Genomic DNA, 12,500 nt, shown 5'->3' with positions numbered 1-12,500 from the left:
ATGGACTCCTAATACATGTGACAAGTTAGACATCTTAGTATATTGGAATACTAAAACTAATACATTATAATTCTATTGAAATACCCTATTAGTATAAAATAAATAAATAAGGGAAAACATCAACATCTATTTCTTAAAAGCGCAACACTGGAACAATTAATTGCTAATGATTCACACTATTGATGACTAGTTCATACTATTATGAATGGCTACCAAGTTTCTTTTGCATGCAGAATGGATGTTGCCTGATAAAAAACCTAATTTAAAATATGCAAAATATCAAAAGGACAAAAGCTTTACTCAGAGGCCACTGATAACTGCAAGGCCACAATAATAAGCACCAAAAATGAAAGGCCTTTAATAAGTCACAATAAATGTAATGTATGCTCTTTACTTCACTCATAGGAGAACCGCTGACTTTTAGAGAAAGCCAATTTTACACAGAATTTTAACAAACCTGATTATTTATTTTTGAAGCCCACAGCTGGTTACAGACCAAAATAAAAATATTTTATAGATGAAGGAACTGAGGTTCAGAAAGATGGTTGAACTAGAAACAAAACCAATTTTCTAAAGTAGGAAGCTTGCATACTTGTACACTGCTGACAGCAGGGGAAGGCAACCCTGACTACAGGCTGCAAAGACAAAAAAAAAAACCTTAAAAAGCAAACACACACACACACACACACACACACACAAAGCACAGAATCCTACAAGACCCTTTGGCATTTTAGGGCACCTATAATTCTGAATAATAAAACCTTAAACGACGTAAAACGAACTCAATTAAGAGAGAAGTAATTTATTATAGAAATAATCCTATCTAAAATGGTTAAAATAAAAAAGGGGGGAAACGGGTAAATTTTCGGATACCTAAAAAATATGAGAGAAGCAGCCATTCTAGATTCCGTGGCTTTTCTGGATTTTACGGCACTATTTCGAAAATGTTCATACACCTCCTCACCCATCATTTTTACGAACCGGCAAATTACTTTTTTTAAATTATTATATATACCGACACACGCACACATATTTTCCCCTCCATCTGGTTTTAGCTACTAAAAGTTAACGGACCCCCAAAAGTCCAGAACATTTCATTGTTTCTTGGTCGTATTTGTCATCACTACTGCAAAAGCTTGGTCCTGAACAGAAAGTACTGCTGTAGAAACAAATTAAATCAACGTACAAAATGGTGCTTCTATAACATTTCCAAAATGACTGGGAGGTCTCCATTCCCGCAGACCTCGACTTAGCTCCTTAAAAGACTAAAGATGAGCCAAATTCGCACACTTCCCCCAAGGCATATGGAGCTCTGAAGCCATGGCCTTCCTCCTAAAGAGTAATTATCTTCTCCTAAAAGGCCTGCGCTGCTCACAGCTCCTCGGAAACGTGGGTGAACTTCGAGACAGCCCTGGGATGAAAAGGGAAGAGCCTGGATTTCAGTTTTAGTCAAAAGGCCTGTATCACTTAAGTATGTACGATAGCCGCTGTCTGTGCGAGGAAAAGGTCGGAGTAGGAGGAAAGCCTGTTTTCAGTCTAATCTTAAACCCTGTGATCCAGGCTCCTCGCCCGCAAATCTCCAACCCTAACCTGACAGGACATCAGGTTACTCCTTCCCCACCAATTCTCCCACCTACCCCGCATTAGCGATTAGCCTTACGATTTTGAAGCATCAAAAATCACCCTTGTTCCCTAGAGTTCAGGCCGCCGCCGCTGCCGCCATATTACAGCTTGTGCGGCAAAATGCGTCAGGGAGGGAGGTGTGCGCCCAAGTGAGAGGGCGGGGGCTGGCAAGGGGAGGACCGCTTCCCAGGCCTGGGAGGCACGGCTGGACGCCCTCTCCAGCTGCAACAGCTGCAAAGCCGGAGCCACGGTCCTTGGGAAGGGGGGGGGTTCGTTCAGGAACCAGGCAGCCCAGATACCTCGAGGCGAAGACGGTTGACTCCGCCGGGCCTAACGCGTCGGCTCCGCCCCTCGGGCTCTTCCCGCTCTCGTACCCCGGGACTGCTGCAAAGGACGCCACCGAAACAACACGGGCTTCGCGCCACCTACCTACTCCTGTAGTCTTCACTTCCCGGGGTCCGGTCCTTTAAAGCGCTTCAAATCTACCGCCGCCAGAAAAGGCGCTAAAGCCCACTAACCGCCTCCCTCCCCCACAACCCAGTCCCGGCGTGGAGGGAAAGCGTCGCTCAGGAAGTACGTCACCCGTTGGTCGCGTCCCCTGGTGTTCTCTTGCTTGCGTCGCCTAGGCCCTCCCTGGAGTCCTAGGATTTTGGTACCTGTTAAATACCTAGTTCATAGGTGGTAAATGCTTTTGCTGTGAGTTGATTGGGAACGTTTGTAGCCGTCAAAATGCTATATTTTTCGTGAAATGAAGTGCTTCATTCAGTAAACATTTATTCATCCTCTGCCAGAGTATTGGGAAGGAAGCCCTACCTTTAAGGAGCTTCCAGTTCAGCTTCCAGTTAACGCTGTGACACAAGTTTTAAAAGACAGAAACGAACAAAGTGCTAATTGAGGAAAAGAGGAAATTACATAGGGCATTGACGCTCTCTCTCTTTAAAATTCTCACAGCAACACCATGATATAGGTTATTAATGCTTGTTTTACAGATAAGGAAATCGAGGCTCAGGGAGGATAAGTGCCTCCCCCCGCCCAATACACTCTTCCTAAATACCAAAGCAGATCTTTGACTCCAAAAATCCAGAGCTCTCTAGGTAAAATAGGACATATATTGTGATTTAATTATTTTAAGAGACAAGGGTCCCTAGATTGGGTTAAAAATAAATACCTCTGGTATTTGGAGGGAGGCGGGCTGGCGACAATCCTTGTGGGGATGTGGGGTGAATGAGTTTTGAAGGAACTAGCTAAAGGGACTTAGATTTTGTTATTGTATGAAGGAATGGTAAATTATGGTGATATACTTTTTTCACTCATTTAGGGTAGGTAAATTAATTATTAACAACAGTTGGGCATGTGGTATATGTAAGGATCTTGATCAATTTTAATAGCTGTAAAACTGAGAGGACAATCCCTCTTCATATCCCCATTCCCTCTAAAGGCATTGCCTGTATTGCTGGAGAGCAGCAGCACACCAATTCAAATGCTAATCTCACCCAGAAACATCCTAACAGACATACCCATAAATAAATGTTTAGGTAGCCTTTGGCCCAGTCAAGTTGACACAAAATTATGGGTATTGCACAATTTATTTATCTGTTCTACTTTAGACGGATATTTGTTTTGTTTTTTAGTTTTAGCTGGTATTGAATAAAGCTTCTGTGAACATTCTTGTATCTGGTATATTAGAGAACATATATTTCACTTATATGTTGGAAATATACCAAGAAATGGAATTTCTAGATTTTAGGATATGGGTAGGATCAGTTTCGGTAGATACTGCTGAAGAGTTTTCTGAAGTGGTTGTACAATATGCTTATTGTGTATACTTTGTGATTCTAGTATTGGTGCATGCTCTCATTTGCAGATAAACCCAGCTTGAGCTAGCTTAGGTAAAATTGGGAATGTATTGCTTCGTAAAACAAAACTGTTGCACAATGTGGTGGCTTTCAAATATCTATAAATTCTCTAATGTGACTTTCTTTTAATGAATAGTAAAAGGCAGAGTGACAGTGTGATTTTGGAGAGTAGGTCATAAAAGGCATTTTGATTTCCTCCTTGCTGTGTCTCTTAGATCACTCACTCAAGGGGAAATCAACTGCTATGTCAAGAAGATGCTTAAGCAGACTATGGAGAAGCCCATGTGACAAGAAAGGCTTCTTGGCAGAAATCAGAAAGGAACTGAGTCCTCCTGCCAAAAGCCATGTGAGTGAGCCATTTGGAAGCGATCCTCCAACTCTCCTTAAGGCTTCAGATGACTATAGTCCTTGTTGATATCTGACTTCAATCACACAAGAAGCTGTGAGCCAGAACCACTCAGCTAAACTACTTCTGAATTTCTGGCCCACAGAGACTGTTGGATGATAAATGTTGTTTTAAGTCACTAAGTCTTGGGAAGATTTATTACAATAGCAATGGGTAACTAATACAGAGAAGAAAGAATAGATTGAGTATCAGGGAACTTGTCTCTTGTCTGATTTGACTTACCTGTTTTTTGGCTACATTCTCTAGATTGAAGAGGTTATCTCACATTTTAATAATCTAAGTCCCTGCCAGCTCCAATTATAAAATTCCAGAGAAGTCTTTGATTAACACTGTGGTGACAGCCCCAGAATTTGTGCTCCCACTTACGTAGTGAGGTGTGTTGCTGGGAAGTGTCTGATGTGCCTACATTTTTTTTTAGTTGTCCCCTTGCATCTAAGTGAGGTATGATATGTGAATACTTCTCATCAGTGGAAAATAAATGAAAATTATGTATATTACATCCAGGCCAAGCTGGATCCAAAAAGTTTTAAAGCCATGGGAGATTATAAAAGAAGTATAGTTTCCTGAATCTCCATATAGAGAAAATTCCTCCACTGACTAGGGATATCCACGTTGGAATATGATATGATCAAGAAATCAAATTATGTTGATCTGAAGGGACAGCTGCACCCCAATGTTCACAGCAGCAATGTCCACAATAGCCAAATTGTGGAAAGAGGCAAGATGTCCATCAACAGATGAATGGATAAAGAAGATGTGATACACACACACACACACACACACACACACACACACACACACACAATGGAATATTACTCAGCCATCAGAAAGGATGAATACTTACCATTTACATCGACATGGGTGGAACTGGAGGGTATTATGCTGAGCAAAATAAGCCTATCAGAGAAAGACGATTACCATATGCTTTCACTCAAATGTGAAATATAAGAAACAGCGTAGAGGATCATAGGGGAAGGGAGGGAAAACTGAATGGGAAGTTATCAGGGTGAAAAACCATGAGAGACTCTTAACTATAGGAAAGAAAGTGAGGGTTGCTGGAGGGGAGGTGGGTAGGGGGATGGGGTAATTGGGTGATGGGCATTAAGGAGGGCACGTAATGTGATGAGCGCTGGGTTTTACATACATCTGATGAATTATCGAACTCTACATCTGAAACTAATGATGTACTATATGTTGGCTAATTGAATTTTTAAAAAAAGAAATCAAATTATGTTGGTTAAACTACTGACATTTGGCTTTATTTATTGACCTACCATTAACCATCTAGTAGGCCATGGGACTGAAGTACCAGATTTGGCCTGGCCTAGGTCATTTCAGTCTTTGTAGTGTGAAGAATGGAGTCTGATACCAAAAGAGGGGAAGTTGGTGGGCTGGGCTACTACAATTAGCTTACCATTATTTTATTGTTTATTTTTTTGGGAGATTTATTTATTTATTTTAGAGAGAAATAGAGTGTGGTTGGGGGGATGGGCAGAAGGAGAGAAAGAGAGAGAATCCTGAGCAGACTCCCTGCTGGGGGTGGAGCCTTATGCGGGGCTCGATTTCAGGACCTTAAGATCATGATCTGAGCCAAAAACAAAAGTCAGACATTTAACCAACTGAGACACCCGGTCACCCCAATTTATTTATTTTTGTAAACATTTTATTTTTAAGTAATCTCTACACTCAACATGGGACTTAAACTTCCAGCTCCCCAGTCCAGCCTGGCAGTGACGGTCTGCCACCGGAAGCCTCAGAATCTAGAACTCACATATGGGTAGTCCTATACAGCGGTTTTTGTGTTAAGAAAAATCCCATGGTCTTGTTTTGGATCCCACCTAGAGTTCTCTTCCTCTTGTGTTAGCAGATTCTACAAGGGAGAGGATCGTTGCCCTGGACATTGTCTCTTCCTCTCCCCTCTGGGTTTTTATCCCCAGAGGCTCATTTATGTCTATTCCATTAACCTAGCTTCCCTCACTGGGCAAGCAGCTCAGAGTTCTCCTCCCTGGTAGACAAGTAGCAGTGATGTTGCTCTGGGTGAAAGATCCCAGCTGGAGAGGGCAGTGAGGACCCTGGCTGAGGACCTAGCCGGGGGTGTGTTCACGGAGGGAGGGAGGAGATAGTACAGGTTTGGTGATTGGACCCCACGGTCTGACATGCCCCAGGCAGGCCCTCTGCTCTGCTATGGCTGTTCCTGTGTCAGTAATGGAGCTTTCCAAAATGCCAAGTCTGAATTACAGAGTGTCCCTTCTTAGAGCTTCAGATCTGGGCAAGAGAGCACTTTACCATCCTGATCCATGATGTTCCTTCCTGGATCCTTAATACTGGAGAAGTCACAAAATGTTGGAGCAAGAGGGTCCTAGAAGAAACCCATTCACTCATTCATCTGCTCATCCATTCAGGCACTGTGCTAGGCCCTTGGAGCACATAAGCATTATTTGAGATAGATTTACCGAGCACCCGTTGTGTGCCAAGCCCTATTCTGGGCAATGTGGGGATACAGTGGTGAACAAAAGGAGACAGAGTCTAAGTGTGTCACTGTAGTGCCAAGTAGTAAGGAACGCTATGACAGGGGGCAGGGACTAGGGCGTGAGGGCCGATGCTATCTGAGTTGGGCTCCTTGGAGGAGGCACTCCCAGGAAGACTCCAGCAAAGATGTGAACATTGAGGGAATGCATCTTGACACCAGGTGGAGGAAACAGCAAATGTGAAAGCCTTGAGGCTGGAGCATGCTTTGGCATGAATGAGGTATTCTCTTTCCTCAATAAGCTCACAGTCTAATGAAGGAAAAACACGAGTAAATGATGTTATAAAAGCTGAGGTCATAATAGAAATAGGTTAAAAATTGGTATTAAGATGCAAAAGGAAGAGTAATTGTCAGGGGCTGGAACGTGCATCCGGAATCGGTAACTTGTGATTTGGGCTTTGGAGGTTGAGTAGAAGTTTGCTGGGCAGCTGAGGCGAGAAGGCACAGGGATGACCCAGTGTTTTCAGACACACGAGGTGTGTGGGGAGAGCCACCCACAGTTCCTCCTGCTATTGCATTAGCAGCTTCTGCGAGGGAAAGAACATTCTCTTGGGGTTTTCTCTTTCCTTTTCTCCACCTTTTCCTTTCTCCCAGCCTCATGTAGGGCATTTCAACCTGTGCTGAGTGGAGAGGAAGGCTTAAGACAGGGAGGGGAATTCTATGTCTCAACCAACTCCCTCCCTCCCTCCCTCCCTCCCTCTCCCTCCCTCCCTCACTTCTTTCTTTTATATTTTTAAAGCTTTTGGGGAGTCATGAGGATTTACGCTGCCGCCGGAGATGTGGAAATGCATGCAGAAGTCAAGAGGGTTTTCAGTTGAATTTCTCAACCAAAAGTCACTGGCCTGGAGCCCATCCAGCTGGTAAACTGGATGCAGCAGGTTTTCAGAAATCCCTCTGAAAACAGCCTCCTGGAAGTCAGCAGCTGAGTTTGGATCTGGACACACCCTCTAACTGTCAGCTCCAGAGGGCTCTGCCAAGGACTGCCTCTTTCCCCCAGATCTCGCCAGGGGCTTTGGCTGTTCTCCCTCAGAGAACACTGTCTGCCACTCCTGACCCTCTGCCGTACACCTTAAGGACCTGGGCCATCATAGCACCTGGCCTCTGGGAAAGATCTTGAAGCTGCTGAAAATAGAAACTTGTGGACTCATGGAAAAAACAAAAAACACCATTTTATTTTTAAGTAACCTCTATACTCAACATGGGGCTTAAACTCTGAGATCAAGAGTCACAATCTCAGGGCACCTGGGTGGCTCAGTCGGTTGAGTATCTGACTTTGGCTCAGGTCATGATCCTGGGGTCCTGGGATTGAGCCCTGTGTTGAGCTCCCTGCTTGGTGCGGAGCCTGCTTCTCCCTTTCCCTCTCCTTCTGCCTCTCCCCCTGCTCGTGTGCTCTCTTGCTGTCTCTCTCTCTCTCTCTCTCAAATAAATAAATAAAATCTTCAAAAAAAGAGAGTCACAGACTCTACTGACTGAGCCCGCCCCAACTTACCTTTTTTTAGAAGAATGAAAACTTTTGTTTCTACCACAGAAAAATGACAAATTATTTTTTGTTATTTTCTTCTATATCACCAATCATATCATCAAAAATGTTAAACTTTTCAAAAACACATGTTTGTCGTCACATATATTTTACAATAATATAAGCTATTGTAAAATTTTGAACATTCCATAGAGGTTTAAAAAGAATTGCCCCCTAACCTTTTCCAATTCTTTTCCCTTGAGATATCCAATAATATTCTTTTCTATTCCTGTACTAACACTTAAAACTTTCTCTCCCTTCCTTCAACAAAAATGAGATCCCATCACACATATTACTCTTAAATTGCTTTTGTTTGCATAAAGATATATTATGAACATTTTTTATATCTATATACCATTCCATAGTATGGATATACTACAATATATCCAGTCATTCTTCTCTTGGACATTTCAGTTGTTTCAAGTTTTGGTTAATACAAACAATACTGTAGGGGCGCCTGGGTAGTGCAGTCGTTAAGCGTCTGCCTTCGGCTCAGGGCGTGATCCTGGTGTTGCGGGATCGAGTCCCACCTCGGGCTCCTCGGCTGGGAGCCTGCTTCTTTCTCTCCCACTCCCCCTGCTTGTGTTCCCTCTCTCGCTGGCTGTCTCTATCTCTGTCACATAAATAAATAAAATCTTTAAAAAAATACAAACAATACTGTAATAAACATCTTTTACATATATCCTTATATATTGATGCTTGTAAATCTGTAGGAAAGATAGCCAGAAGTGAGATTAATGTATCTTAGAATACGTACACTTTTCAACGTGATCTGTAGTACCAGATTAGTATCCTGAAAGTTGAAGCACTTTAAGGTTGTATAAAAGTGGCTCTTTTCCTTCACGAAGGTTGTTTCCAATTTTTTTAGTTTTTGCCAATTTAATGGGTGAAAGAATGGTATCATCTTATTTTGTAATTTCCTGATTACCAATGAGGTTGCCCTTTTTTTAATTGAATACCTTTCTTAAAATTGTAGTAAAATACACAATCTTAGCCATTTTTTAAAAAATATTTTATATATTTAAGAGAGAGAGAGAGAGAGCGAGCGAGCACAGTGGGGTGAAAAGCAGAGGGAGAAGGAGATTTCCCGACAAGCAGGGAGCCTGATGCGGGACGGGATCCCAGCTGAAGGCAGATCATGACCCAAGCTGAAGGCAGAGGCTTAACCGACTGAGCCACCCAGGTGCCCCAGTCTTAGCTATTTTTAAGTGTATCGTTCAGTAGCGTTAAGTATATTCACGTTGTGCAACCAATCTTCAGAACTTTTCGTCTTGCAAAACTGTAGCTTTATACTCAACGAACAACTCCCTATTACCCTTTCCCCACATCCCCTAGCAACCGCTATTCTACTTTTTGTTTCTATGGATTTGGCTACTCTAATTACCTCATATAAATGGAATCATACAATATTTGTTCTTTTGTGTCTGGCTTATTTCATTTAGCATAGTGTCTTCAAGGTTCATCCATGTTGTAGCATGTGTCAGAATTTCCTTTCTTTTTAAGGCTGAATAAAATCTCACCGTATGTATATATGACATTTTCTTTATCAATTTATCTGTTAGTGGACACTTGGGTTGCTTCTACATTTTGGCTATTGTAAATAATGTTGCTATGAACATTGTTATATAAATATTTGCTTAAGTTCCTGCTTTTAATGCTTTTGAGTATTCAGAAATAAAATTACTAGATTACATGATAATTCTGTTTAATTTTTTGAGGAACCACCATACTGTTTTTCTCACAACAGCTACACCATTTTACATTCCTACCAGTAATACACGAGGGTTCCAGTTTCTCCACATCCTTGCCAACACTTGTTATTTTCTGATTTTTTGGTACTAGCCATCCTATTGGGTGTGAAGTGGTCTCTCATTGTACTTTGATTTGCATTTCCCTAATGATAAGTGATGTTGAACATTTTTTCATGTGCCTGTAATCATGCAGAAGTGTCTGTTCAAGTCCTTTGCCCACTGAAAAAAGTTTTTGTCAATAATTTGTGTGAGTTCTTCATATATTCTGGATGCTAATCTCTTACCAGGTATATCATTTGCAAATATTTTCTCCCATCTGTGGGTTGCCTTTTCACTTTGTTGATAGTGTTCTTTGATGAATGAAAGTTTTAAATTTTGATGAAATCAGGGACGCCTGGGTGGCTCAGTGGGTTAAGTGTCTGCCTTTGCCTCAGGTCATGATCCCAGGACCCTGGGATCGAGTCCCACATGGGGCTCCTTGCTCGGCCTGCTTCTCCCTCTGCCTGCTGCTCCCTCTGCTTGTGCTCTTTCTCTCTGGCAAATAAATAAATAAAATATTAAAAAAAATAAATTTTGATGAAGTCCAATTTACTTAGTTTTTTCTCTTCTTGCCTGTGCTGTTGGTGTTATATACAACAAACACATTTTTACTTGCAGAATTATTCCAGGAGAAAAAGCATTCAAGTTAATTTGTGAGTGAAAAAAACAGTCCCCGGTATTGGAGAAACTGGCCTAATGCTCATTGCTAAGACTCACTGTTATTTATTTTTTATTTTTTATTTTTTAAAGATTTTATTTATTTAACAGAGAGAGAGACAGCCAGCGAGAGAGGGAACACAAGCAGAGGGAGTGGGAGAGGAAGAAGCAGGCTCATAGCGGAGGAGCCTGATGTGGGGCTCGATCCCAGAATGCCAGGATCACGCCCTGAGCGGAAGGCAGATGCTTAACCACCGTGCCACCCAGGCGCCCCAGACTCACTGTTATTTTAAACTAATTTGGCAGGGCTTAAAGCATATTGTCCTCCTGTTGGACATAAACAATCTCACAATGTCACACAAAATACCAAAGATTCCCCTCTCCTTAGATGAGTAAATGCTACTTCTTTACCAATCTCAGCTTAATCCCCATGTCAGTCTGCTTTCCTTAGAGTTGGATGTATTAGATGCCCAATCATAGAATTGAATACTCTGCTTCCTTAGAGCACCCAAGATAGAGAAAACCTTTTCTTCCTTAGACTTTCCCCAAAATTACCCAATCAAAGCCCAAACCTGTGATAGTTTTTTTCTAATACTCTTTTACTGAGTAGCTAAATAACTCCCTGCAGTGTGCATTTTCCCTAGCTGCCACAAGTAATAACTGCAGGCTTCTTGTGATTTTTGGCTGAAGGGCATTGACATTTGCTAGGAGGAAATTAAGAGCCACACTTTGTTAATCACTCGTTAGCTCTTGTAAAAGATGCTTCTTCATGATTTAAATAATTAGCTGGAATACAATTTTATAGCTATGGACTTAAATTATTACCTTAATTTTGTTCTCAGGTGTGATTTATTCATAAATATGTATCTTATGAATGTCCTAAACTGCAAGTAAAGAAAAAGGTTGCTAACAGTGACCAAACAGAAAGGGTTTCCTTTCCTTACATAAACAAGATTACAAAGGAAGGCAAGCTTCTGGTATTTATTTCTTAGGCCAGTCTCCTTACAATTCTGCAAACTGGTGAGAAGGAGATGAACAGGTCCCAACAGTGAAGAAACTGTTCTGATGCTATCATTTAGGCCTTATTGTTGCCAGGAGCTGGTCTGGCACTCATAGCTCAGCATTGGTGTTCTGTTGAACAATTGCACAGAACAGCAACATGAGACAAGGCCACTGTCTGGCTATGATGGAACAAGACAAAGACAAGACCATTCCATAATCATACAGAACTGAGACCAAAACAAGAACAGTGTCCAAATCACAAAAAATGACCAAACATCTACCTGTCCTGGCTATTATGAGTGACTGTTCCCTCTTTATCAAATAAAGCTGTAACCTCTCTTCATTCCTCCTGCCTTATAGACAAAGTTTATTAAGATACCAGTAATGGAATTATCCGTGCTTCTTCATGGTATCCAATCCAGAGAAAAGCACCCTTACCCTCCCCCAAATCACTTAACACAGGGCTAAATACCATAATAAGTTCTTTCTAACACCTTCTTAATTTGACATCCCTTGGGGTGTGTTCTGCTTCATTGCAACTGATCAGTAATCCCAACTTTAACTATAGGTCTTTGACTGAAGGGTATTGACACAGGTTATGCCTAGTTTCATCCCTATGCTTTTTCTGATGTTTGTTCTGAAACTCTATCTATTCTGTGCATTAAGGTCAACCTCAATCTTCAAATTTGTTATCAGTTGATCTGCTTCCAAACAATCTAAATCAGTGCTATTCAAAGTGTGTTCTGCCATTAGTGGTTGTCTATGGTGTTGGAGGTGGGGGATGGGAAGTAACTGCTATTGGTTAGCTGGTTTCTTTTTGGACTTATAAAAATATTCTAAAATGAATTGTGGTGATGCTCCACAATGCTAAATTAGGAAAAACGTTGAATTGTACACTATAAATGGGTAAATTGCTTGTTGTGTAAATTATTTCTCAATAAAGCTGTTTAAAAAAATGTATGGTCCCAAAGACTGGCCTCACCATGACACAGGGCAGAAATTGAGAGTAAGAGTTTACTCTTAGAGTCATTTCACAATTGTTTGATATATGTTGAATATTGTAAAAAACAAAAATCCACATGTGTTTTTTTCCCTGTTTACCTTTTCAAATATTTCATTT

General features: G+C 41.4%; 1 protein-coding gene across 4 annotated transcripts in view; it reads right to left on the bottom strand.

The window, feature by feature from the left end:
* Nucleotides 1-2,188, bottom strand: part of PPIG (peptidylprolyl isomerase G) — a 48,333-nt gene extending 46,145 nt beyond the window's left edge. Inside the window, exon 1 of one of the 4 annotated variants that reach the window (XM_045780198.2) lies at nucleotides 2,053-2,188. The gene's annotated coding sequence lies outside the window, so the exon portion shown is untranslated. Of the gene's footprint in view, nucleotides 1-1,637; nucleotides 1,867-1,922; nucleotides 2,014-2,052 lie in introns of those variants that run through there. The other 3 variants (XM_045780199.2, XM_045780212.2, XM_045780202.2) reach the window with 3 other exon arrangements.
* Between the last annotated feature and the right edge of the window lie 10,312 nt (nucleotides 2,189-12,500).

The sequence above is a fragment of the Ursus americanus genome, chromosome 1, assembly GCF_024610735.1.
Source record: "Ursus americanus isolate L20-20 chromosome 1, mUrsAme1.1.p, whole genome shotgun sequence".
In the NCBI taxonomy this organism is placed as follows: Eukaryota; Metazoa; Chordata; class Mammalia; order Carnivora; family Ursidae; genus Ursus; species Ursus americanus.
This window is presented reverse-complemented; position numbering and strand designations above follow the sequence as displayed.